At 42.4% G+C, this 23,835-nt stretch overlaps 1 protein-coding gene across 5 annotated transcripts in view; it reads left to right on the top strand.

Moving 5' to 3' along the window:
- The window catches only part of LRRC4C (leucine rich repeat containing 4C), a 1,242,711-nt gene that overhangs the window by 766,846 nt on the left and 452,030 nt on the right, over positions 1-23,835 (top strand). For all 5 annotated transcript variants that reach the window (XM_077463200.1, XM_077463207.1, XM_077463214.1 and 2 more), the window contains one exon: positions 12,381-12,505. The gene's annotated coding sequence lies outside the window, so the exon portion shown is untranslated. The remainder of the gene's footprint in view (positions 1-12,380; positions 12,506-23,835) is intronic.

Here is a 23,835-nt window from a genome sequence, read left to right as displayed (position 1 = left end):
GTGAAGGCGCACTATGAGTTAATACAATATAGTAACACCCCTAGTGTTTCTGTGTGCAGTGACCACTTCACTTCACTTAATATCATAGCAGAGAAAATGCAATACCAAAATATAAAATGAGCGTCTGCTGTCTGTGAATAATGACACCTTCTGCTGTGTGAGATATATATATACAAAGGCTTCTGTGAATGGGCAGCAGAGGGGAGATCATAGCTGCTCTGTGTGCTTATCTCCTTTCAGATCCTGGAGTATCTCTTTGACAGAGCAATAATCCTGTGAAATGTAAATAGAGGAGAGGTAAGAGTCCAAGTAGTCCAAGTAGTCCATAGTCCAAGAGGTATCATGCACTAGTTGGAGTTAACACATAGTGTAAAAAATGCAGCTCAATCCACTAATTCATATTTTTTATATATATATAGATCTATATATAGATCTCTCTCTCTCTCTCTCTCTCTCTCTCTCTCTCTCTCTCTCTCTATATGTATATATATATATATATATATACTGTATATACATATATTCACAGTATTTATAGATCTCTCTCTCTCTCTCTCTCAAACAGACACTCCAGGATCTGAAGGGAGATAAGCACACAGAGCAGCTATGACCTCCCCTCTGCTGCCCATTCACAGAAGCCTTTGTATTTTGTGTCTGCATATTGGATAAGAGGAGGGGAGGGGCAAGCATAGCAGCTTCCTCGACTCTACTATTGAGGAGGCCGGAATCAGAAAGATCATCATAGGGCTCCTGGAACTACAGCCATAGCTGTCTTCCAGGAGTACTATACCTTTTCAGATATAAATAAGCAATAAGCCACGAGGTGTCATGCAGACTTAACTCATGGAGTGCCTTTAGTTTTTAAAAGAGAGCAACATTCCTGAAATTCAGCTTTAAACAGTCCCACAATAACAATAGCCTCAATATTTGACCCTTTTTCACAAAGAAATAAAAACAGAAAAAGGTAAAATAAAAAATGTAAAGGGACAGTACAAGCACAAGCATTGATCAAATATACACAACCCCCCCCCCCCCCCCCAATAAAACACCAAATGAACAGACCCCAATAACCACTTGGCGTCCTGTCCATTGTGGCTTTACATATACGTACATTCACAGTATATACATGATTCTGCTCTTCTGGGTAAAGGGGGCACGCCATTTCTGCTGTGATTAGTCAATCAGTGACTGACAATTGCGCGGTCATGCGACGTGACTCGGAAACAAAATTGACGTCCTTTTTTCCCCACAAATATAGCTTTCTATTGGCAGTATTTGATCACCTCTGCGGTTTTTATTTTTTGCGCTATAAACAAAAAAGAGCGAAAATTTTGAAAAAAAATGATTCTTTTTTACATTTTGCTATAATAAATATCCCAAAAAATATATAAAAAAACATTTTTTCCTCACTTTAGGCCGATACGTATTCTTCTACATATTTTTGGTAAAAAAAAAAAAAAAAAATCGCAAAAAGGGTAAATTGATTGGTTTGAACAAAAGTTATAGCATTTACAAAATAGGGGATAGTTTTATGGCATTTTTATTAATATATATATTTTTTTTATTAGTAATGGCGGCAATCAGCAATTTTTATCGGGACTGCAACATTATGGCGGACAGATCAGACACTTTTGGCGTGATTTTGAGACCATTCACATTTATACAGCGATAAGTGCAATTAAAAATGCATTGATTACTGTGTAAATCTCCCTGGCAGTGAAGAGGTTAACCAATAGGGGGCGCTGTAGGGGTTAAGTGTGTCCTAGGGAGTGATTCTAACTGTGGAGGGGAGGGGCTGTGTGCGACAAGACACTGATCACCGCTCCAGTTTACAGGGAGCAGTGATCAGAGACAGTGTCACTAGGCAGAACGGGGAAATGCTTGTTTACATTAGCATCTCCCTGTTCTTCCTCTTCTTGAGATATTCACAGCTATCCCCATGGATATCGAGTCTGCGGGACCCGCAGTCACGCTCACGAACTCCCGGTGGGCGTGCGCCTGCAAGCCAACTCTTAAAGGGCAATGCACAGGTACGTGAGTCTACCTGTATGTGTCCTTCTGCCGCAGTATATCTGCGTGAGGCGGTCGGGAAGCGGTTAAAGTAACGTTGTAGCAAAAAGCAAAAAAATGGCCTGCTCATAAATGGGGGTAAATCTTTTGGAGGGCAAGTGGATGATATAATACTTTACTATCTATTTCCTGAACAGAAGGAATTAAAAATAGTCAATGTCGATTGAGAGAGTTTAGTTTCACTTTAATTCCAAAAAAATGGCCATCTTTACAAAGTGCACCGTGCTACCGGTATTGCTTTTGACTTTCCCATGCCTCAAAGTAAAAATCTAACTTGACGGTGATTCTGGAAAATCACATCCAAAAACTGTTTTTGCGCTAAAATGTACCATAATAACCCAAAATGAGAGCCTTGCGAACGCACACTTCCGTTTCCCTTTAACATCAAGTCTACTTTAGTAAGTACAACCATCCATTTAGGAAGCGGCTTGCAGATCTCCTCTTAACAACAGGAATTTTCCTCCACCCCAGTTTACATCCCCTCGCTTTTTTTTTTTTCTAAAGGTGGTCTTCTCACCGCTCTGTTAGTTCTTCTAGGAAGTTTTGTAGTTTGCAGTGAGCAATGAAAAAAAAAATATATAAATAAATTATAGTAATAATAATAATGATGAAATGTCAACTTTAAAGTCAAATTCGCAAACAGGATGTGATTCTCAACTGACGATCATTTAATAGCGTAACATCATCCGGAAGCTGCTTCCAGCTGAGCATTATTCTGAAAAGACTCTGTGTGTCTGAAGGTCATTCTATCAGAAATTTCCAGTGGCTTTTTTTAGAGGTTCGGGCTGTTGTGTGCCGTCTTTGAAAATACACAGTATTTTTCCTACAAATATCAAAGCTGAGCATTAAAATCAGATGCATTTTACAGCTCAGTCAGAAGTATGCTTGCAAAAAAAAAAAAAGCAATTGCTAACCATTATGCCATGTACACACGACCGGACTTTTCGGCAGACTAGGTCCAAAGGGATTAGTGCATTGGACAATCCGATCGTGTGTGGGCTAGTCCGATCATTTAAAAAAAATAAAAAATAATCAGACGGACCTAGAAATAGAACATGTTTCAAATCTATCTGGTGGACTCAATTCCGACGGACTAAAATCGGAAAAACCGTTCATCTGTGTGCTGGTCAACGCAAGGGAAGCTATTGGCTACTGGCTATTGAACTTCCTTGTTTAGTCCCGTTTACATCATCACGTTCAAAATGAACGGACTTACGAATGGACTTATGCCGCGTACACACGGGCGGACTGTATGGCGTACTTAGTCCGTCGAAACACATTTCAGCGGACAGTCCGCTCGTGTGTGGGCTTCAGCGGACTTTTTCAGCGTGCAGTCTGGCGTACTAAGTATTTTGGATTTTTCGAAATTCTGTCCGTGGTACTTTGGTTTCAGCGGACAATCCGCTCGTCAGTAGGCTAGTTCGACGGACTAAGAATGGCGCATGCCCAGAAAGGATTTACACGGCGGAAGGGTGCTTTGCTGTGTATTGGACTTCCTATTTCTAGTCCCGTCGTACGTGCTGTACACGTCATCGCGCAAGCTTTCGACGGACTGTTTGTGCATCCGTGTGTGGTCAAGTCCGTTCAGTCAAGAGTATGACGGACTGTCCGTCGGATTGTATGACGGACTAAGTACGCCATACAGTCCGCTCGTGTGTACGCGGCATTAGTCCATTCATGTCTGGCCAAGTCCGTTTGTTCGGAAAGTCCGTCGGAACTCCACCGAAAGCCCAACGGTAAGACCGTCCGACCTAGTCTGCCGGAAAGTCCAGTCGCGTGTATGCGGCATTAGATGCTTTTTTACTGAAATTTGTAAACCACTCTCACCATCTGCATGATCTTGGGCATTTGCCACATTTTGCTGGCCACAATCAGAATTTTCCATGTCTATGTAGTGCTAAACATAGGAGCCGCTGGCTTGTCACAGGTTCCTTTCCCCCCTAGAGCAGCAGCAGCCGGGCACACAGCAACATTCACCCTTCTGGCTCAATAAACAGAAGCCTTTCTCAACCTTTTCAACACAGAGGAACCCTTGAAATAGTTCTCCGGTCTCGGGGGAACCCCTGCTAAAAATTAGAAAACCTACAACTCCTGATACATTAGTGTGATGGTCAGTGGGAAGAATGGTCCTTACACTTGTGGTCATTGGGAAGAATTACCTCCTTACAGATAGCTAAAAAGATCAATGGTGTCAGTGGGAACTTATTTGAGAGGCAGAAATTGCCCAATGCTGAAGGAACCCCTAGCAACCTTTGGAGGAACCTTAGAGTTCCAAGGAACCCTGGTTGAGAATCACTGGTCTACGGGTTGCCTTTTTGATAGTTATTGCTGAATAAACTTTGATAGGGCACTGGGAGCTGTGGGATACTCCACAAACATTAAAGGGGTTGTAAATCCTCGTGTTTTTTCACCTTAATACATCATATACATTAAGGTGAAAAAACACCTGGCAGGGTGTGTCCTATGTACTACGGTTGAACCGATACCGGTATTGGTGCTGATACTAAGCCTTTGCATGAGTATCGGTACTCGTGCAAATGCTCTGATACCTGAAATTGATACTTTCAGGCTCGGTTCTTTTTGCTGTCAGCCGGATTCCCCCACTGACAGCTAAAATGCGAGAAAAAAAAAGTCAATCACTGGCAATTACCGGCTGTTAAAGCCTGGTACACACGGGCCGAATGTCCATTTGGCCGGATTCTGTCGGATGAACATGCTGGAAAACCAGCAGCCACCCGACTCCCAATCAGCACTCTCAATGGTGGCCAATGGTGGAGAGCGCTGATCGGAGTGTTCTGGCCGGGGGGGGGGGGGGGGGGCCTAGCCAGAACACAATAGTACAGCAGGGAAGATTCCTGTACTAACTTTGTATAGTGAGTACAGTGGCTCTGACGGGAGCTGTCAGTTTTTTTGCACAGACTCTGCCAGACCCACCCCTCAGCCCTGGCTGGTGCCGGACAAATACAGCATTGGGTCGGCTCATCACCATTTTTCACTGCCACTTTTTTCTTTGCTATGGGCAGGAGAAAAGTGCCCTGTTTTTATGGGCTGTCTGTAAATATATGGGCAGTGGGCAACACTATCGGGAGAATTTCAGAGGTACAGGGGTCGGTGTTTTCAGGCAGCCCATGTGCTATTCAACTGCTTCTGCAATGCAGAATAACATTTGACAAAGGGCATGTTTAGCATCTCTGCTCATCATAGTCCCAATACAGTAGTACAGACTGCTGGGATTTGTATGCTTTAAGCAGCATTTTCCCTCGTAGAGAAGCTGAAATGAAACTTCAAAGTCCAGAGACAATTACCAGGGGGTGGGAGCAGATAAAAGCAAAAGCCCAGGAGGGGAGTTGGAGAAAGACTTTGCTGGTGTAAGGAAGTGTGTGCGAGAGCCGTGTGAAGCCACATGGGCCTGTACTGTACCGGGTTAGGCTGAGAATCTGCAACTGACATTGAGAAGCTTGGTATCCTACAAGAGGGAATCTGGCAGAGACATGTTCACTGCAGGATTGTAGAAGTCATCATCATCATCACCCCAGCCGCATCTGCAAAGAACCAGAGGGGCTCCCTAGCCGGTCGCTCATCGGTTTGCCCTATATTACACAAGGACTGAGTAAGATTGTTCCTGAACACCTGACCCACCTAAAGCTACTCTTGTTGCAAGTGCTTGTTGGCCTTCAAGTTCTTCCAAGTTCAAGGACACTCCTCGGCATAGGCCTTTGCACATGTACCAGAGCCCTTTGATTTCTGCAGTCTGCCATCCCCAACTGTTTCACGACCACTGCCTGCAGGTTAACAGACTGAGTTAACCTCTCGACCCTCTGATAGGTAATATTTTATAGCTACTTTAAAGGGGTTGCAAACCTACATATTCTTTCACCTTAATGCATCCTATGCATTAAGGTGAAAAACACCTGTGACTACTTTTTACTGGGTGAAAAACACCCAGCCCCTACTTTTTACTGAGGCCTCGAACTTGATCCACAGGAACACACTGTCTCTCTGCCCGGGGTTCTCGACTCTTGATTGGATAGATTGATAGCAACGCAGCCATTGGCTCCCGCTGCTGTCAATCAAATCCAATGGTGTGTGGCGGGGTTGAGTCCTGCATTCGCTTCTCTATGAATGCCGAATGCTGGACTCGGGGGCGAGCCCGCAAGGTAACCCCCTCGGAGAAGTGCTTCTCTGAAGGGGTTATGAGATGTGGGGAGGAGCCGTGAGAGCGGTCGGGGGACCCCATAAGAGCAGGTTTGGGGCCACTCTGTGCAAACAAGCTGCACAGTGGAGGTAAGTGGAGGGAAGTATGATATGTTTGTTATTTAAAAAAAAAAATACCCTTACAATCACTTTAATCTAAGTCATCTAAAAAAGGAATTTGACACCCAAGTTCAACTTCACTACTTACAGGAAAACATATCTCACAACCTTTTCCACCCCCTCTCCTAAAGGGACTCTTGCTTTCAATTCCATATCTTAGCCCTTGTACACACAGTCGGACATTCCGACGGAAAATGTCCGATAGGACCGTGTTGTCGGATAATCCGACTGTGTGTGGGCTCCATCGGACTGTTTCCGTCTTAATATCCGACCGACAAAGTTTTAGAGCTGGGCTATAAAATTTTCCGACAACATGATCCGATCGGACTTTGTCCGATCGTTTGTAGAGAATTCCGATCGGACAAAGTGCCACGCATGCTCAGATCAAATTCCTAGACCAAAGCTATTGGCTACTAGCCTGAACGTAGTCCCGTCGTAACTAAATAACGTCATCACGTTACGAACGATCGGATTTTCCGACAACTTTATCCGACTGTGTGTTTGCAACACCAGTTTCGGACAAAATCCGACGGATTTTGTTGTCGGAATGTCCAACCGTGTGTACAAGGGCTTAAAGTTAACCTCTACTTTCTATTCACCACATATTAATGAAAAAGAAATTATCCTGTTTCTTCGCATCTTAAAGGGACCACATGTTTTATTGTGCGCCAACTTAAGAGCCCCAACAAAGTTGGCAGAATCACCAACCTGACAGTTATCTGTGTGTGGGGGGGGGGGGGGGGGACTTGACAAAAGTCCTAGTGCTTAACCACCTCAGCCCTGGAAGGATTTACCCACTTCTTGACCAGGCCCTTGTTGTTTACATCGACAGAGCTGTGTTCAGTGAAGCTCAGAGCCAATTACCCGGTAATGGCAGTCAATCATTGGTGGGGACCCAGTGATCAGCATGTGGCATGACGAATCACAGCACAGCTGGGCACGCATGCACCTGCACGTCCCCTACCTGGAAATGCAGAATCACATATACACTATATTGTCAAAAGTATTGTGACACTTGCCTTTACACACACATAAACTTTAATGGCATCCCAGTCTTAGTCCGTAGGGTTTAATATTGAGTTGGCCCACCGTTTGCTACTATAACAACTTCAACTCTTCTGGGAAGGCCGTCCACAAGGTGTTTTCCCATTCTTCCACAAGTGCATTTTTTGAGGTCAGGCACTGATGATGGACGAGAAGGCCTGGCCCACAGTCTCCGCTCTAATTCATCCCAAAGGTGTTCTATCGGATTGAGGTCAGGACTCTGTGCATGCCAGTCAAGTTCCTTCATCCTGAACTCATTCACCCATGTCTTTATGGACCTTGCTTTGTGTACTGGTGCGCACTCATGTTGGAACAGGAAGGGTCCATCCCCAAACTGTTCCCACAAAGTTGGGTGCATGAAATTGTCATAAATGTCTTGGTATGCTGACGCCTTAAGAGTTCCCTTCACTGGAACTAAGGGGCCAAGCTCAACCCCTGAAAACCAACCCCACACCATAATCCCCCCTCCACCAAATGATTTGGACCAGTGCACAAAGCAAGGTCCATAAAGACATGGATGAGTGAGTTTGGGGGGGAGGGACTTGACTGGCCTGCACAAAGTCCTGACCTCAACCCGATAGAACACCTTTGGGATGAATTAGAGCGCAGACTGAGAGCCAGGTCTTCTTGTCCAACATCAATCCCTGACCTCACAAATGCTCTTCTGGAAGAATGGTCAAACAATCCCATAGACACACTCCTAAACCTTGTGGACAGCCTTCCGAGAAGAGTTGAAGCTGTTATAGCTGCAAAAGGTGGGCCAACCCAATATTGAACCCTACAGACTACGACTGGGATAAAGTTCATGTGCGTGTAAAGGCAGGTGTCTCAATACTTTTGACAATATAGTGTATACATATTTCTGCTATGTAGCAGTAAAAATACAGTGCATGATCAGCCAGTGGTTAAACACCAGCTTCCCCGAAACGGCTCTGCGCAGCAAATTTAGGATCTGAGCATCAATTCAGATATGTTTTGCACTTTCTCTCCGGCAAAGTGTTAATTCCTGTTGGAGTCAACTGTAAAATGATGTATGTGTGGTGTAAGGAACCTAGGCCAACTCTCGGGGGGACACCTTTCCTTTCTGAAGCCCTTCAAGCTGCCTCCAAGTTCTAGAACATCAGACAGATCCTCTCTAGAGACGGGTGGCGAGAACAGAAAAGGCTGTGGCTCCGCGTCTACAAACTCGCATTAAAAAGATCCACTGTTCTCAAAGCAAATAAAATGGGGAAAGAAAAAAAAAATGCCTAATACATAAATTTCAGATACAGTAACCTGATATGAATAAAAACATGTTGGTTCAATGTGGAGCCTTTCTATTCAACAGAAGGAAAACCATTGTAGAAGGTGAAATACCATCCTAGAACAATGGCTTACTTTAAAGCCTTATTGCATTTGAAATTATTAATAAATTTTGCAATAAAACAAAAAACAAAAAAAAATAAAAAAAAATAAACGATCATGCAATTTTCTTTTTTTCTTGCAGTGTTATCTTCCTCCTTGTTAAGCCCGCTTTTGTATTTTTACATTGCAGGAAAGATACTTCTGTGGGAGGAGTCTGTTTACCATGATTTTTTTTTTTATCTAGCCCACAACTATATCCAAAATTACAATAATTTTGATGGTTCAGCCTCAAGCAACACCTAACAAAGATGGCACCTCATCCCTGAAAATTTGAAACATGAATCAAAGGACAGGAAGGGAGATTAGGGATTTTTGCGGTGCTAATTAGCAAAGTACAATTAATTAAAGTACAAAATTAGTAGTACAAAAATTTATTAAGTTTGAGGTTAAAATCAGTAGCAATATATGCTTAAAAGATTCAGAATAATGCAATACAGTGGTTGTTCTCGTCAAGCACACATAGTCCCGACATGTTTCGCATTGGATTGCTTCTTCAGGGGATGTGTGAATGTTTGAACAAGATCTAGACCGAAAATACAAAAATAATAATATAGTATATCACAAAATTCATAAGTGCAGAAATAGGGAAAAAAAAAAAAAAACACACACAGACACACATCAAACCCACCTTCAGCCACTACGTTGGTGGTAAAGTAGTGGGATTGTCCACCTCGGGGGTTAGCCGCAGCAGTGCTGAATCGCAGGGGGCTAAAAAGCCAACCCAAAGATACCTGCTAGGTATTTAAAATTTTTAGGGCCATTTTAGCACACTGTTGTGTTGCATGTTAACCACTTCAGCTCCGAAAGGTTTACCCCCCTTCATGATCACACAATTTTTTTTCCATATGACACTGCGCTACATTTACTGACAATTGTGCGGTCGTGCGCTGCTGTACCCTAATAAAACTTATGTCCTTTTTTTTCCCCACAAATAGAGCTTTCTTTTGGTGGTATGTGATCACCTCTGTGGTTTAATTTTTTTTACGCTATAAACAAAAAAAGACCGACAATTTTGAAAAAAAAAAAAAAAGATTTTTTTTTCATTTCTGCTATAATCCATATCCAATAAAAAAAATGTAAAAAATCGAATTTCTTCATCAATTTAGGCCAATATGTATTCTGCTACATGTTTTTGGTAAAAAACAATCCCAATAAGTATACATTGAATGATTTGGGCGAAAGCTATAGCATCTACAAACTATGGGCTATATTTATGGAATTTTTCTTCTTTACTAAAAAAAGGAAAGGAAGGGAGAGGCGAGACTTTTAAAGTAGCAGAGATTAGAGTAAACAATCAATTTCGAAAAATATACATTTTATTTGAACAATTATTTAAAATCACAATAAACATTTGCAAGAATCTTGTATCATTTCTTTTGACAAGTACAACCACTTCTTACTCTACATGTTTCGCTCAGAAGAGCTTCCTCTGGAGTTTTTTGGAAGTGTTGCAAGAAGTAATATATACTATAAGAGAAACAACAATTGTAAATGATTATGATTAAAAATTGCCATAATCATTTACAATTGTTGTTTCTCTTATAGTATATATTACTTCTTGCAACACTTCCAAAAAAAACTCCTGAGGAAGCTCTTCTGAGTGAAACATGTAGCGTAAGAATGGGTGTTATATGGCAAAAGAAATGATACGAGATTCTTGAAAATGTTTATTGCAATTTTAAAGAATTGTTCAAATAAAATTTATATTTTTCTAAATTGTAAACCAAATAATATACACTTATTGGGATTTTTTTATTTTTTATTTTACCAAAGACATGTAGCAGAAAACATATTGGCCTAAATTCAAGAAGAAATTCGATTTTTTTCAATTTATGTTTTATAGCAGAAAATAAAAAAAAATATTGTTTTTTTTTTTAAATGTTCCTCCTTTTTTCCTGCAAAAAATAAAAAAATGCAGTGGTGATCAAATACCACCAAAAACAGCTTTGTGTGAAAACAAAATGACATAAATTTAATTTGTATACAGCGTTGCATGAATGCGCAATTGCCAATTAAAGAGGAAGTAAACCCTGATGGGCTTTACTTCCTCTTTTTCTCCCTGCAAATTAAAAGCATAATGGGCTAGTATACATCGCATATTAGCCCATTATATGACATTATGTGACACTTATGTGCCCCATTATGTGACACTTACCTGCAAACGAATCCATCGCTGTCCCCTGTGCAGGCTGCGTCCACCTTCGCCCCTCTTCCTTCCAGGGGCCGCAGACTCCGGCTCTATGACTGGCCGGAGACGCATGACGTCACTCTCGCGCATGCGGCATAACGGCACGCGCTGGGGGAAGAAACAGCACGGAAGTCTGTTTTCTTCATAGCGCTTGCGCTGATTACATCATCAGTGCACGGTGAAATATCTCCTAAACGGCGCACGTTTAGGAGATATTTCCACTACCTATAGGTAAGCCTTATTCTATATCTACCTATAGTTAAAAGTCACTAGGGAGGGTTTACCAGCACTTTAAATTAGCACAGTGCTGAATAGTAAAAAAATAAGAAAATAAATACTCTGGTATTGAAGGGGGTCAAATCTGCCAGGTCAAGTGGTTATAGCAGGCAAGTTAACCAATGCATATTAAAACTTCAAAATTTGGTTTGGGTATCTGGGCTTGAATGGTTTGAATATCTTAGCCCTTGTACACACGGTCGGAGAATCCGTCGGAATGTATCCTATCGGACCGTGTTGTCGGATAATCCGACTGTGTGTGGTCTGCATCGGACTGATTCCGTCGGAATATCCATCGGACCCAATTTTCCAACTTGTTGGAAATATATCCCGACCAACTGGTTCGATCGGACATACTTCGATCATGTGTACAGAATTTTGATTGGACCAAGTGCCACGCATGCTCAGATCAAATTCCTACATCAAAGCTATTGGCTACTAGCCTGAACGTAGTCCCAACGTAACCAAATTACATCATCACGTTCTGATTGATCAGATTTTTCGACAACTTAGTCCGACCGTGTGTATGCAACAGTTTCGGACAAGATCCGATGGACAAAATCCAACGGACAAAATCCAACGGATTTGGTTGTCGAAATCTCCGACCGTGTGTACAGGGGCTAAGTAACCTGAAAATCAAGGCTGTTGCATTTTGCTAACAGGATTAGGATCTCTTATGGTTGGTTTGTGGCCTATTTACTCCTGCACTCTGTTGGCCACCCATTGAAGTTAGTGGCCATCAGGAAGTTAAAGAGAGCAGGAAGAGCCAACCCAACCCAACCCAACCCAAGAGAACCATTACTGTTAGAAAACATAAGTAAATGCAGGTGCCAATTTGCTCATTTTAAAATGCTTGGAGGTATTGTATACTTGTATAGTTCACTTGCTTTTCTAACTTTTATTGATATCTCCAGACTCTCCAGTTTTCAGTGTCAGGTTCAACGATGAAGTCTATCAGATTCTGTTTGGTCAACTGTGCCCACAGTATAATTTTTTTTCTCCCCCCCACACAGTATAATTTAAGTCCTGAAAACAAAAAAACTCAGTGGTGGAATTCCATCTTAACATCTTTGCTTTGTCTCTCTAGGTCATTTGATGCTTTAGAAGCTGCTGTGGAATATATGGAACTTTTTGTGTCCTCAAAAGATGGAAGTCTACTACATGAATGTATGAGTGCAACGGTTTATAACGCCTCCATAAGGCACTTCAAAGGTATTAAGATTTTCCATTTACTTATTGCCTAACTGTTGTGTGTGTAGAGGATCTCATGGAAAGCTTGTGTCTGCTAATTGAGCAACTTTCCTACAAGTGTCTAAACAAAGCGTGGAGCAAAAAACGTTCATTCTTTATCCAAAAACAGAGTGAGTGCATAGGCTTACCTCTGTCCATCAAGTGTTTTCCTCATTGTTGTGTCCTTGCATCAACTCTAGGCTTAAAGTGCAGGGCGCTGTTTGTTTTGTATGGCTCAAAGTGACTTCTAAACACTTCGAAAAAGCCTTTCTCAAACTTTTCTCAACATGGAGGGACCCTTGAAATAATTTCTAGTCTCAGGCAACCCCAGAATTTCTCTACTATATCTACAGCTCATATTAAGCTATTGTCACACTTACCCCTAACGCAAGTGATCAGGCACTAGCTGCCTTCTCTGTTCTTCACCTATAGCAGCCCCCTTTCCCATAGGGTAAGTAGGCCTACCTGTGCACAGTTGCCCCCAGGACCTATGCACAATGGGGTTGATTTCCTAAAGGGAAAAAGACTAATGCAAGTGATCAGGCACTAGCTGCCTTCTCTGTTCTTCACCTATAGCAGTCCCCTTTCCCATAGGGTAAGCAGGCCTACCTATGCACAGTTGCCCCCAGGACCTATGCACAATGGGGTTGAGTTCCTAAAGGGAAAAAGACTAATGCAAGTGATCAGGCACTAGCTGCCTTCTCTGTTCTTCACCTATAGCAGCCCCCTTTCCCATAGGGTAATCAGGCCTACCTGTGCACAGTTGCCCCCAGGACCTATGCACAATGGGGTTGATTTCCTAAAGGGAAAAAGACTGTCCACTCTGCAAGTGCAGTTGTTCCAGAGCTTAGTAAATGGGCAGAAACTCTGCTGACTTCCATGAGCCAAATCACATGCAAGCAAAAACTATGTTTTTTTTTTATTCTCCTTGCACATGATTGGGTACTCCTTGCAAAGTGAAGCCTTACCTTATTTACTAAGCTCTTGAACAACTGCACTTTGCACAGTCAAGTCGTCTTCAAGCGGGAGTAAACCCAGTTTCAAAAAACACTTACATTCCCGGCATGCCGGAAATGCTAACTTTCACATTGGTTGTGCTCTCAACCAAACTTTCAAACCATCCAATGGCTGGTTTCATAACTGATCACATGTGCAGCATTATGGCAGTTGAAGAATCATTAGAGGCCAAGATGGCAGCTTCCTTGACTGAAAACAATAGAAGAGTTTACTTCCACTTTCAGTAAATCAACCCCAAAGTCATAGTGCCTGGCTGCTGCCGGGGCAGGCGCAAACTGAGCACACAGGTACTGTTTGGCAGACAGGCAAAGTGGTTCAATGACAGTCCAGGTACAAGGCAGGCAATATTCAGAATAGTCAGGGGCAAATCTGAAGTCAAAAGGCAGGCAGAGTTCAGAGAGTAGTGAATATCAACGAGGGAATCCAATCTAGCGGAGCAGGGTAGACAAACAGGGTGCCTGGAACATGTGCAACAAACGGAATAGCACAAGCATGAGACTGCAGGCCTGGCTGGCTAAAATTGGGTTTAGTCTTCACCCAGAGACTGGGAGGACAGACAGACAGGGATGCATCATAGCCAAAATCAGAAAGCTGGAATGAGACCAGCAGCTGTCAAAGAACAGTAGCGTGTAACCAGCTATCAGGATGTTCACTGAGAAGGATTCTCTTTAGGTTTATGGTCGATAGGAAGAAATCCCCCTACAGATAGCTAAAAAGATACTTGCTGTCAGTGGTTACTTATCTAAGGGGTAGGCATTGCCCATTGCTCAGGGAAACCCCTAGCAACCTCTGGAGGAACTCTAGGGTTCTGCAGAACCCTGCTTGAGAAAGGCTCCTCCAAAATGATAGAGACACAGCAGAAGCAGCTAAATCAAACCCACATCTGGAGAAAGGGTCAGACAGGTACTATATAAGCTAAGATACTCATTGAGCATGGATTCAAACTCAGTGACTATGACTTGAAAAGTTTTGAGCCCCTGCCAAAGGACATGAGGCTCTGTAAAAGACATAAGAACTAGGATGCAAGTGAACGGAGCTTACAGTTCTCTCAGATTACTTGGTTTGTATTGAGACCAAAGGAAAGACATTTTGGCCATGTAAGGATGTTAATTGCATTGGTGGTTTTCTCAGAAAGGTTTTTAATTGCCTTCAGTCTCTGAAAACGTGAGAAGAAATAGACTGTTTTGGCCTGCAGAGAGAAACATTGTATTGGCAACATTGTAAGTACAACCTTATTGTGTTATTTGCTCTGTTAGGCCTGGTTCACACTGGTGCGACATGCGCTTCAACTTGGAGAGCACATGTCGCATGACAGGTCGCGGCTTATTAAAAAATAAGTATTTAATTTTTTTTGTAGATTCATACTTACCTAGGTGGATGCAGCATCAGACTGATGCTGCACCTGTCCCTCGCCGCCTCTTCACTGAGAACCAAGCCACCAAACATCGCTGATGGCTTAGTTCTCTCACCTCCCTGAGCGGAGAGCTGCTGCCTGTCAGTCTGCATCTCTTCTGCTCTGCTCCTCCACGCTCATTGGAGCACTGGGCTGTGGAGTGGCGGGGAGCAGCCATCTCATCGGCTCGCTGAGAGGCTGAGACTGCCATCAGTCCAGGCAGCTGGCGGATTCAGACTTCCTAAGTCAGGATGACGCACTGCCTAGACTGATTCCAGTGACTGCAGTGGAGAGTGGACTTCAGACCGCTCTCTGCTGAAAACGGGTCACAGGAGTGCAAAACGAGTTGCACTCCTGTGACCCTTAGGAAAAGCCCAGCCTAATTGCTCAGGCTGGATGTCTCCTTTGAGTACGATGGAACCATTCTAATAGGAGCGACTTGAGTTGTTCCAACTTAGAAAAATGTTCCTGCACTACTCTTGGTCCGACTTTGGCATGACTTGCATTGAATTCTGTTAAAGAAGTCATATGCAAGTCGCGCCAAAGTTGTGCTGGGATGTCGGCTTTAAAGTCGTGCGAAAGTCACGTGACTTTTGAAGTCACGGCAATGTGAACCGGGCCTTAGACAGGAAATGAAACTATGTAGTAAGTATTTTTTTTTTAAATGCTGCATGTGTTTGATTTAGGAAACTCTATAATGCACTTTTAAACCAAGACTACCCTCTATGAGGCTTGGAGAGGTGACTCCTACACAGGGGCAGACTGACAACTCATGGGGCCCTCGGGTAATAGGAAATTATGTGGCCCCCAGGCAATCAGGCATTATGGGGCCATACAGTATACACAAATACACACACACAGTATACAATCACACAGTATACACAGACATGTTTCTATTGGCTGAGAAGGTACTGGAGAGGCGGGGCAGCTATAATCTCTGGATTTTTAGACCAAAAGGATGTCGGTAAGGGACATTTCAGAGATAGATGTAAAAAAAAAACACAGATTTTTATATACTTTCCCTGGTTTTACTGAGGCTGGCAACCCTGATGGGCCCCCTAGTGGCACAGGGCCCTCGGGCAGTGCCGAGTGGCCCAATGGTCAGTCCACCCCTGCTCCTACATTGCCTTAATAGGATTCAGATCTACTTTACCGTTGTTCTATTTCAAATGCTGGTTTATGCATGGACACACCTCCTTAGACCCAGTTTGTCCTGACTTGGCACTATCCACAGGCAACTTAAAGAGGAAGTAAACCCTGATGAGTTTACTTCCTCTTTCATTCCCTGCAAAGGTAAAGCATAATGGACTACTATGCATCACATAGTAGCCCATTATGTGTCACTTACCTGACACAGGAGCCAGCGAAGTCGCCGCTGCCCACTGTAGTCCGCCGCATCCATCTTGTTGGTGGGGTCTCGCAGCTCCGCCGCTGTCATTCGGCGAAGCCGCGATGACGTCACTCCCGTGCATGCGCACGGGAGCCGACACGCGCGGCAGCTCCGTCGCTGAGAATGCCGCACTCAGTGCGCCTGCGCACCGCTGTCTACGGCGCATGCGCCGTAGACAGCGGTGCCTGTTTTCGGGCAAATATCTCCTAAACCATATAGGTTTAGGAGATATTGCTTGGACCTACAGGTAAGCCTTAATCTAGGCTTACCTGTAGGTCAAAGTGGTTTGTAAGGGTTTACAACCACTTTAACTCTTCAATATGACACAAAACTGGAAGGCAATTTTACTTCAACTAATTGCAGTACAGAAGGTTTTTTTTTCCATCTTTTAGAAATGTAAGAAGACACTGATTTTCCTAAATCCTATCTATGAGTAACCAATTCTGGCTGAAGGAACATGAAAGAAACAGAAGGGTCTAGCTATGACTGAATATGTAAATGAATGAGTTTGTGAAGTCCAGACAAGCTACAGTACTCAGGAGTGATATAACGTGGATGGTAATTGTAATGAATCTACCAAATGGATGGATCATAAAAAATGGGTAAACAACTACTGTAAAACGGGGTTCAGCAACCAGCAGATTGCAATCTACCAGTAGATCGCAGACAGGTGACTGGTAGATCATGGTCTGGGCTTACTGACCCACCATTCCAGAGCATCAAGCAGAGTACAATGCAGAGGGACTACTTGTAAAGTTGGAGCTGTAGTAGGGAGCAAGAGCCGTATAAGCTGATGATTCCTCTGTAGTGCCAACTCCTGTCCCATGTCGAGCGATATCAACTGCATTTCACTTCTTATCCTGGCTATCGGTCTCCAGAGTGGTGCCAGCAGCAGGGAAGAAGAGATCTTCAGGTCAGTGTGAAGCAATACACTGGGCATAATAGTATAGAGCTACTTTCACACTTATGCTCTGTGGTTTACCCACACCTACCTGCAGCTTTCCTGTGAGTTTGCTGCGCTTAGCCATAGACTTCTATTGCTGTATATACTGCAGGTTTTTTAAAGCACACCAAAGCTGGGGCAGGAGTTTTGGAGCACTTTCAGAAAGTGCACCACACCTACAGGATATAATATAAGTCTATGGCAAAGCACAGCTAACCCAGGACATTTTTAAACGCATTGCGCTGCGGCAGGCACTGCTGCTCCCCTGAATAGCAATTCAAGTGTGTTTGACAGGTGGTGAGGAAGCGATATGCTGTCTCCTCACCACCTGATTTAAACCCATCATTGCCATGCAATGCACACGATTGCCGTATGGTAGCACGGCAATTTGAGGTTTAACCACTTTACGACCGTCGCATGATGATGTACGTACATTTTTTGAAGAGGGATATCTCAGTAACGGCAGCAGCTGCTGTCACAACCAAGATATCCATCTCTTCAGGCACCGGTCATGTGTACGATAATGGTGGTCTCTGCGGCGGGTTTGCCGTGAGATCACCATTATCGGCGGCGGGAGAAGTGCCACCCCCCCTCCCGCCGCTCTCCCGTGCCCTCCGCCGCTTACCGGAGCCGTCGGTAGTGGCGGAGGCGATCAGGTCCTTCACATTGCTGGGTATAGAGACGAGTGAGGGGAAGATGGCCACCACCCGTCTCTATACTATAGCAGGGCGGAAGCGACGTCAAAACGTCACGTCCGTCCATAGCTCTTAAAGGCACATTTTTTTCAATGTCATTTTTTTCAAATGACATTTTATTTTTTATTTTTTTATTTTTATTTTATTGCAAAGTCCAAATATGAGATCTGAGGACTTTTTGACCCCAGATCTCATATTTAAGAGGACCTGTCATGCTTTTTTCTATTACAAGGGATATTTACATTCCTTGTAATAGGAATAAAAGTGATCCAATTATTTTTTTAAACAGTGTAAAAATAAATAAAATCAAGTAAAATAAATAAGAAATTTTGTTTAAAAAAAAACACCCAGTCCTGCGAGCTCGCGCGCAGAAGTGAACGCATATGTGAGTAGCGCCCGCATATGAAAACGGTAGTCAAACCACACATTTGAGGTATCGCCATGATCGGTAGAGCGAGAGCAATAATTCTATCCCTAGACCTCCTCTGTAACTCAAAACATGCAACCTGTAGAATTTTTTAAATGTCGCTTATGGAGATTTTTGAGGGTAAAAGCTTGACGCTATTCCACGAGCGGGCGCAATTTTGAAGCGTGACGTGTTGGGTATCAATTTACTCGGTGTAACATTATCTTTCACAATATAAAAAAGAATTGGCTAATTTTACTGGTATCTTATTTTTTTATTCAAAAAATTGAATTTTTTCCAAAAAAAGTGCACTTGTACGACCGCTGCGCAAATACCGTGTAAAAAAAAGTATTGCAATGGCTGCCATTTTATTCTCTAGGGTGTTAGTAAAAAAAAACAATATATAATGTTTGGGGGTTCTAAGTAATTTTATAGCAAAAAAAAAAAACAGTTTTAAACATGTAAACACCGAATCTGAAAAAGAGGCTCGGTCCTTAAGTGGTTAAAACAGGTGTGAGGAGGTGACACTGTGCCCGGTGATCTTTGTCTTCTCCCATATTGTTCAGGTAGATCTCCACCTCTTTAAGGTTGACTACCCCTGAACTAAAAGCACCAAATAAGAATTAAAGGATGATAATTGTGGGAAATAATGGATGATGAATTACAATGTTAATAATGTGTGGCAACAGTATTAAAAGGTTTGTGGAAGATAGTCTGGAGTGCCGAGCATAGCTAGGAGATGCAGTTAGAAGACTAGAAGGGGCGCTCACTTTCCAACCCCTGGAAAAAAAGAAAAAGAAACAACATCACAAGATCATAGCATAGCATTAAAAAATAAGTGTCAATTTATTGAAAAATAGAAATGCACTCACAAAAGTATGCATGTGTAGGGCATGGCATAAAGGTGACTTGGAAGCATCTCGTGTCTACAACACATGCCTACAGTGACATCTGGTATTCCAGTCTCCGGTTGAACACTGTTAGCAGTTGCAGTGACAGCAGCTATCTCCATCTTCAGCACGCTTCATTCCCAGTCAGTGGACACTTTCCTGGCTTCCAAGTCACTCAACCACACATGCGTACTTTTGTGAGTGCATTTCTATTTTTCAATACATTGTCATTTATTTTTTAATGCCACACTATGGGTTTGCGCTGTTGTTTCTTTTATTTTTTGGCTATGACTGAACTAACAAGCACTAAATAAGAAGTGAGGACAGAGGAAGATCGCAAAATCACATTAGTGAACAGCTTGCAGTGGCTCAAAACAACTACTAGATGTTACTACACTACAAAAAAATGATAACCTCATGCAAGTCAATATAAGACATAAAAATACATGAAAGGTGGGTAGAACAATTCTCATTCACAGTCCATTGAGCAATTATCCTTTTCCATTTGAATGTATCCACAAGCAGACAAAGTTTTGGGCCCCTGAATACGTTTATTTCAATATCTATGGGGATATGTTTGAGCCATACAGTTTGTATGAATATTTTGGTTAATAGTAATTGCACAGTAAATGTGACCAGGACTGGAAGCAAAAAGTAGAAGCCTACCTCTCCCGAAACTCTGTTTTCTTTTATTTAGCTGAACAAAATGGAAAGAAAAATCCTAGATATAAATTTTCTTAAGCATTCATTAAAAGCAGAATGTACACAGAGTTCTAGAACATGGAAATATAGTCTGGAATCCCTCTGAATCATTTATTAAAAGACTTCACCCTAAGACCTTAACAATTGTGCTTTCATCTAATTGAGTTTCATTTGCCCAACACTGAACGGAATGAGTTTTTCTGGACGGCGGATAGCTTCCCTGTAAACGTGAATAGCCAGGCATTGTTAGCAAGGGCTTTAGATATACGCACTCATTCTTTCCTTTCATACTCGGAACATATTTTGGAGTTGTAGCAGTCGATCGTGATTTATTTTCAGGGCGGGAAGATTTGGCTGTTCAGCAGATGCTCTGGGTATAGCGTTTGGATCCAGAATGCCGTGGCAGATTGAGCTGCCCAGAAAAGTCCTGAATGGATCCAGCAGACACACATGCTGCGTTTGACAGCTTTGCGGAGCCCACGTCTCGCTGCCAATTGTCTTCTAAACAAAAGCAAGAAAAACTCCCTTTCGTTAGGCAAATTTTGAAGGCTGTGGATTAACTAAATCCTACCCTTTTCTGATTAAAAAACTGATAATAGCAGTTGCATTTCAGTTTTACAGAGGCTATTTTAAGGGGTTCTCCATTTTCATCATGAAAATAATCGGATTACTTAGAGTTTATGCCAATCCAGTGGAGTCACTTCCTTGTGGACTCCAGCACATCATACTCAACGAGGCGCTAGGACCTTATAGACTTATAAGTGTAGTCAGATGAAGGGAACCTTAATGCAAGCTCAATAGGTCTGGCGAGGTGGCTCCCTCACTTTTACAGAGGTCATTCTAAGGGGTTCTCCATTTTCATCATGCAAATAATCAGCCTAAGTAGAGTTTATGTTATTCAAATGGTGTCACCTCCTTGTGGACTTCAGAACAACATACTCAAAGAAGCTTGCAAGTGTAGTCAGATGAAGGTATACTTCAAACAAGGCCAATAGTCAAGGTGGCTCCCACATAGCAAGGCTTCCCTCAATGGGCACCCAAGAGTAGCTAATACCACAGAAATACAGAAAGGAGTGCCAGACCAAAGCCAGATAAGTGTCCAATATAATTTTAATTGTTGGTAAAAAACAGACAACATGTTTCAGGGGCAACACCACTTCTCCATCACCAGGGCAAGCAGTATCTACATGAACAATCAAGAAAGATCTTGAGAGTCCCAAAGACTGGGTGGGGGGTGTATTATTTAATCCAAACAGAAGCAGATTGTACTGACCAAACTCAGATTGTGCTAGAAAACATTACCCCTCAAGCCTTCCATTCCCCCTCTTGAGCCCTGGTGTCTGATTGTGGCCCTTTGATACTTGTTTTTTTTTTGCCCTCAGGCTCCAGCATTTAAAAGTGGGAGTATTGACTAAACAAGCTCCTATTAGCAATTGTGATAGACTCACCCGGGACAGAGGCTTTTGGAGGAGACTCAATGCTAGCCTACTGACTATGGGCCCTGGTTTGTTAAGGGAAACCTTTCTTTCAGTTCTTAGGGGCACATGGTTACCAAACAAATGGGACAGTAATATTTATCAACAATATTCCTCAAGAAATCTATGATACATTATTTCCACTGTATCAGAATGCAGAATGATGGAACATTGTATGAGCTTTGTAGACTGTTGCCATGCCGTCTGCTATCTCTGACTAACCAAACCATTGCTTTGATGTGGATTCCATGGTCTATAGGAGCTGGTCCATCTGCTCCTGGGGGCTCCTGCTATTGTGTGAAGGTGTTCTGTGTTTATACGTATGATAATGCGTATTGTACCTTCTGAGCTAGAAGATGGCAAGTCTGACCTTCCAGGTCAGACCTGTGAGTCATCCAGGCGGCTAAATAACATCATGTTTATAGTATATGTTGATTGTTGTAATTATATTCCTGTGTACAAGTTGTATTGTTAGGTTAATCTGATCAGGAGGGGGGGAATGTTCTTCTCAAGTGTATAAATGCCTGTATTATTGTTCAAATAAAGAGTTCTTATTCTGGTTTACTTCAAAACTGGTACTGCCCGGTTCTTGAGGTAACTTAGCCAGATTCACAGGTCTTGTTTTCCATAGCTTGGCAAGCAGCTTCTTGGCAGAGATACCCAGTCAAGGTGTCCGGATTTTGTCACAGCAATGTTCTACAGTAGTCTGGTGTACTCATTCTCTGATGGCCTCATGCCTGTAGCATGCCTGCACTTTGTGACATTGTCCTGTGATATATCTGCAGCTTCTGAGATCTTTCTGTAGTGTTACATACAGTATACTGCATATAATATGTGTCCCTCTTGTACCTTACAGGTTGACTATCACTGCTCTAACATATCATCTAGCTTGTAGCAAGAAAAAGCTTTTTTTTACTTCCAGTGACATGACCACCAGGCTGCTAAATTCTTGTAAAGTCAGTACTCATTGATGTAAGTCCAACATCAGTGCCTGGCCTCAAAAATGCGCTTCTGGAAGAATAGTCAAACAATCCGATAGACACACTCCAAACCTTGTGGACAGCCTTCCCAGAGGAGTTAAAGCTGTTATAGCTGCAAAGGGTGGGCCAACTTCAGATTGAACCCTACGGACTAAGACTGAGATGCTATTAAAGTTAATGTGCGTGTAAAGATGGGTGTCCCAATACTTTTGACAATATAGTGTATATTAGGAAAGGTAGAAAGCACTTGCAATCAAAGTCCTGCCTTCCAGGTTTAATATGTGGAAAAATTCCAAAACCAGGGGGAGGTGACATTGCAGCATACATATAGTTTCTTCAAATGTCCCTCAGACAAAAAAGTTACAATTTAGGCAAATTTTATATAGGTAAACTATAGGTATGCTGCAAGCCCAACCCCCTCGCTCCCAGTTTGGGAATTTTGATATATAGAGATTTATAATATATAATTATTGACTTTTTTGTCTTTAGCTGTGTTTAGCTTTTAGTGCGTCTTTCATTTGAATACAATCCATCTTTACTTTACTTTTATACTTTTTATTTTGCAAAAACATACATTTTAATTAGAAAAAAAAAATTGGTGCTGTGCAGGGGCGTCTGGTGCTCCATTTTTTGGTCAAAGCCCCCACCATCCCCACCGTTGCTCGGTCGTTCGCCCAATAAACCCCCTCCCCCTTCGCTCGCCCATCCACCCACCAGCCCCGCACTTACCCCATACGGGTCGCGGGCAGTTTTGGCAGCTTTCCCCTGCGTCTCCTCCTCGGCGGATTCTCCCGTTCTTTTGCTCCCGGCCAGCCAATACGATTGCTTCTCCTTTTGCCAATCAGGTCTTAAGATTCAAGGCCCACTCCCTGATTGGTTGGGAGGAGAAGCAGGAAGTCAATAGCAAATATTAATAAAGTCCTTAAAAAAAAAAAAATTCCGACACTCATGGAGATTAGGGGCGCGGATTAGGGGGGAGGCGCCCTTGTGTCCCTAATAGAGCGGCGGCCACTGGTGCTGTGCATATTATTATTGAAGATGTAAAATTATTGACTTTTTTGCCTTTGGTTGCCTTTAGGTTTCAGTATATCTTGCAATTGAATCTAGTTATTTTGGTTAAATATATTGGTTGTGGTTTAAATCTTGTTTTCATTTTTAATTTTTTTTTTTTGCCATGATATACTTTTTTAATAAAAAAAAAAATATGGTTGACGTGCATAATATTACTAAATTCTATTATTAACAATTTTGTGTTTTGTTGTCTTTAGTTTTCAGTACATCTGGCATCTGAATCCATTCATGATTTTACCTTTTTTGTTTGCCATGATGACCAGCATTTCATTTATTTATTTAATTTTCATTCAAATTTTTTAGTGATATGCATATTTAAAGATGTAAAATGATTGACTTTAGTTTTCAGT

Source organism: Lithobates pipiens, unplaced genomic scaffold (genome assembly GCF_037356315.1).
Source record: "Lithobates pipiens isolate NorthernLeopardFrog02 unplaced genomic scaffold, aLitPip1_a1.2 Scaffold_10, whole genome shotgun sequence".
Classification (NCBI taxonomy): Eukaryota; Metazoa; Chordata; class Amphibia; order Anura; family Ranidae; genus Lithobates; species Lithobates pipiens.
The sequence above is the reverse complement of the archived record's forward strand: the minus strand, read 5'-3'. Positions and strand labels throughout refer to the sequence as shown.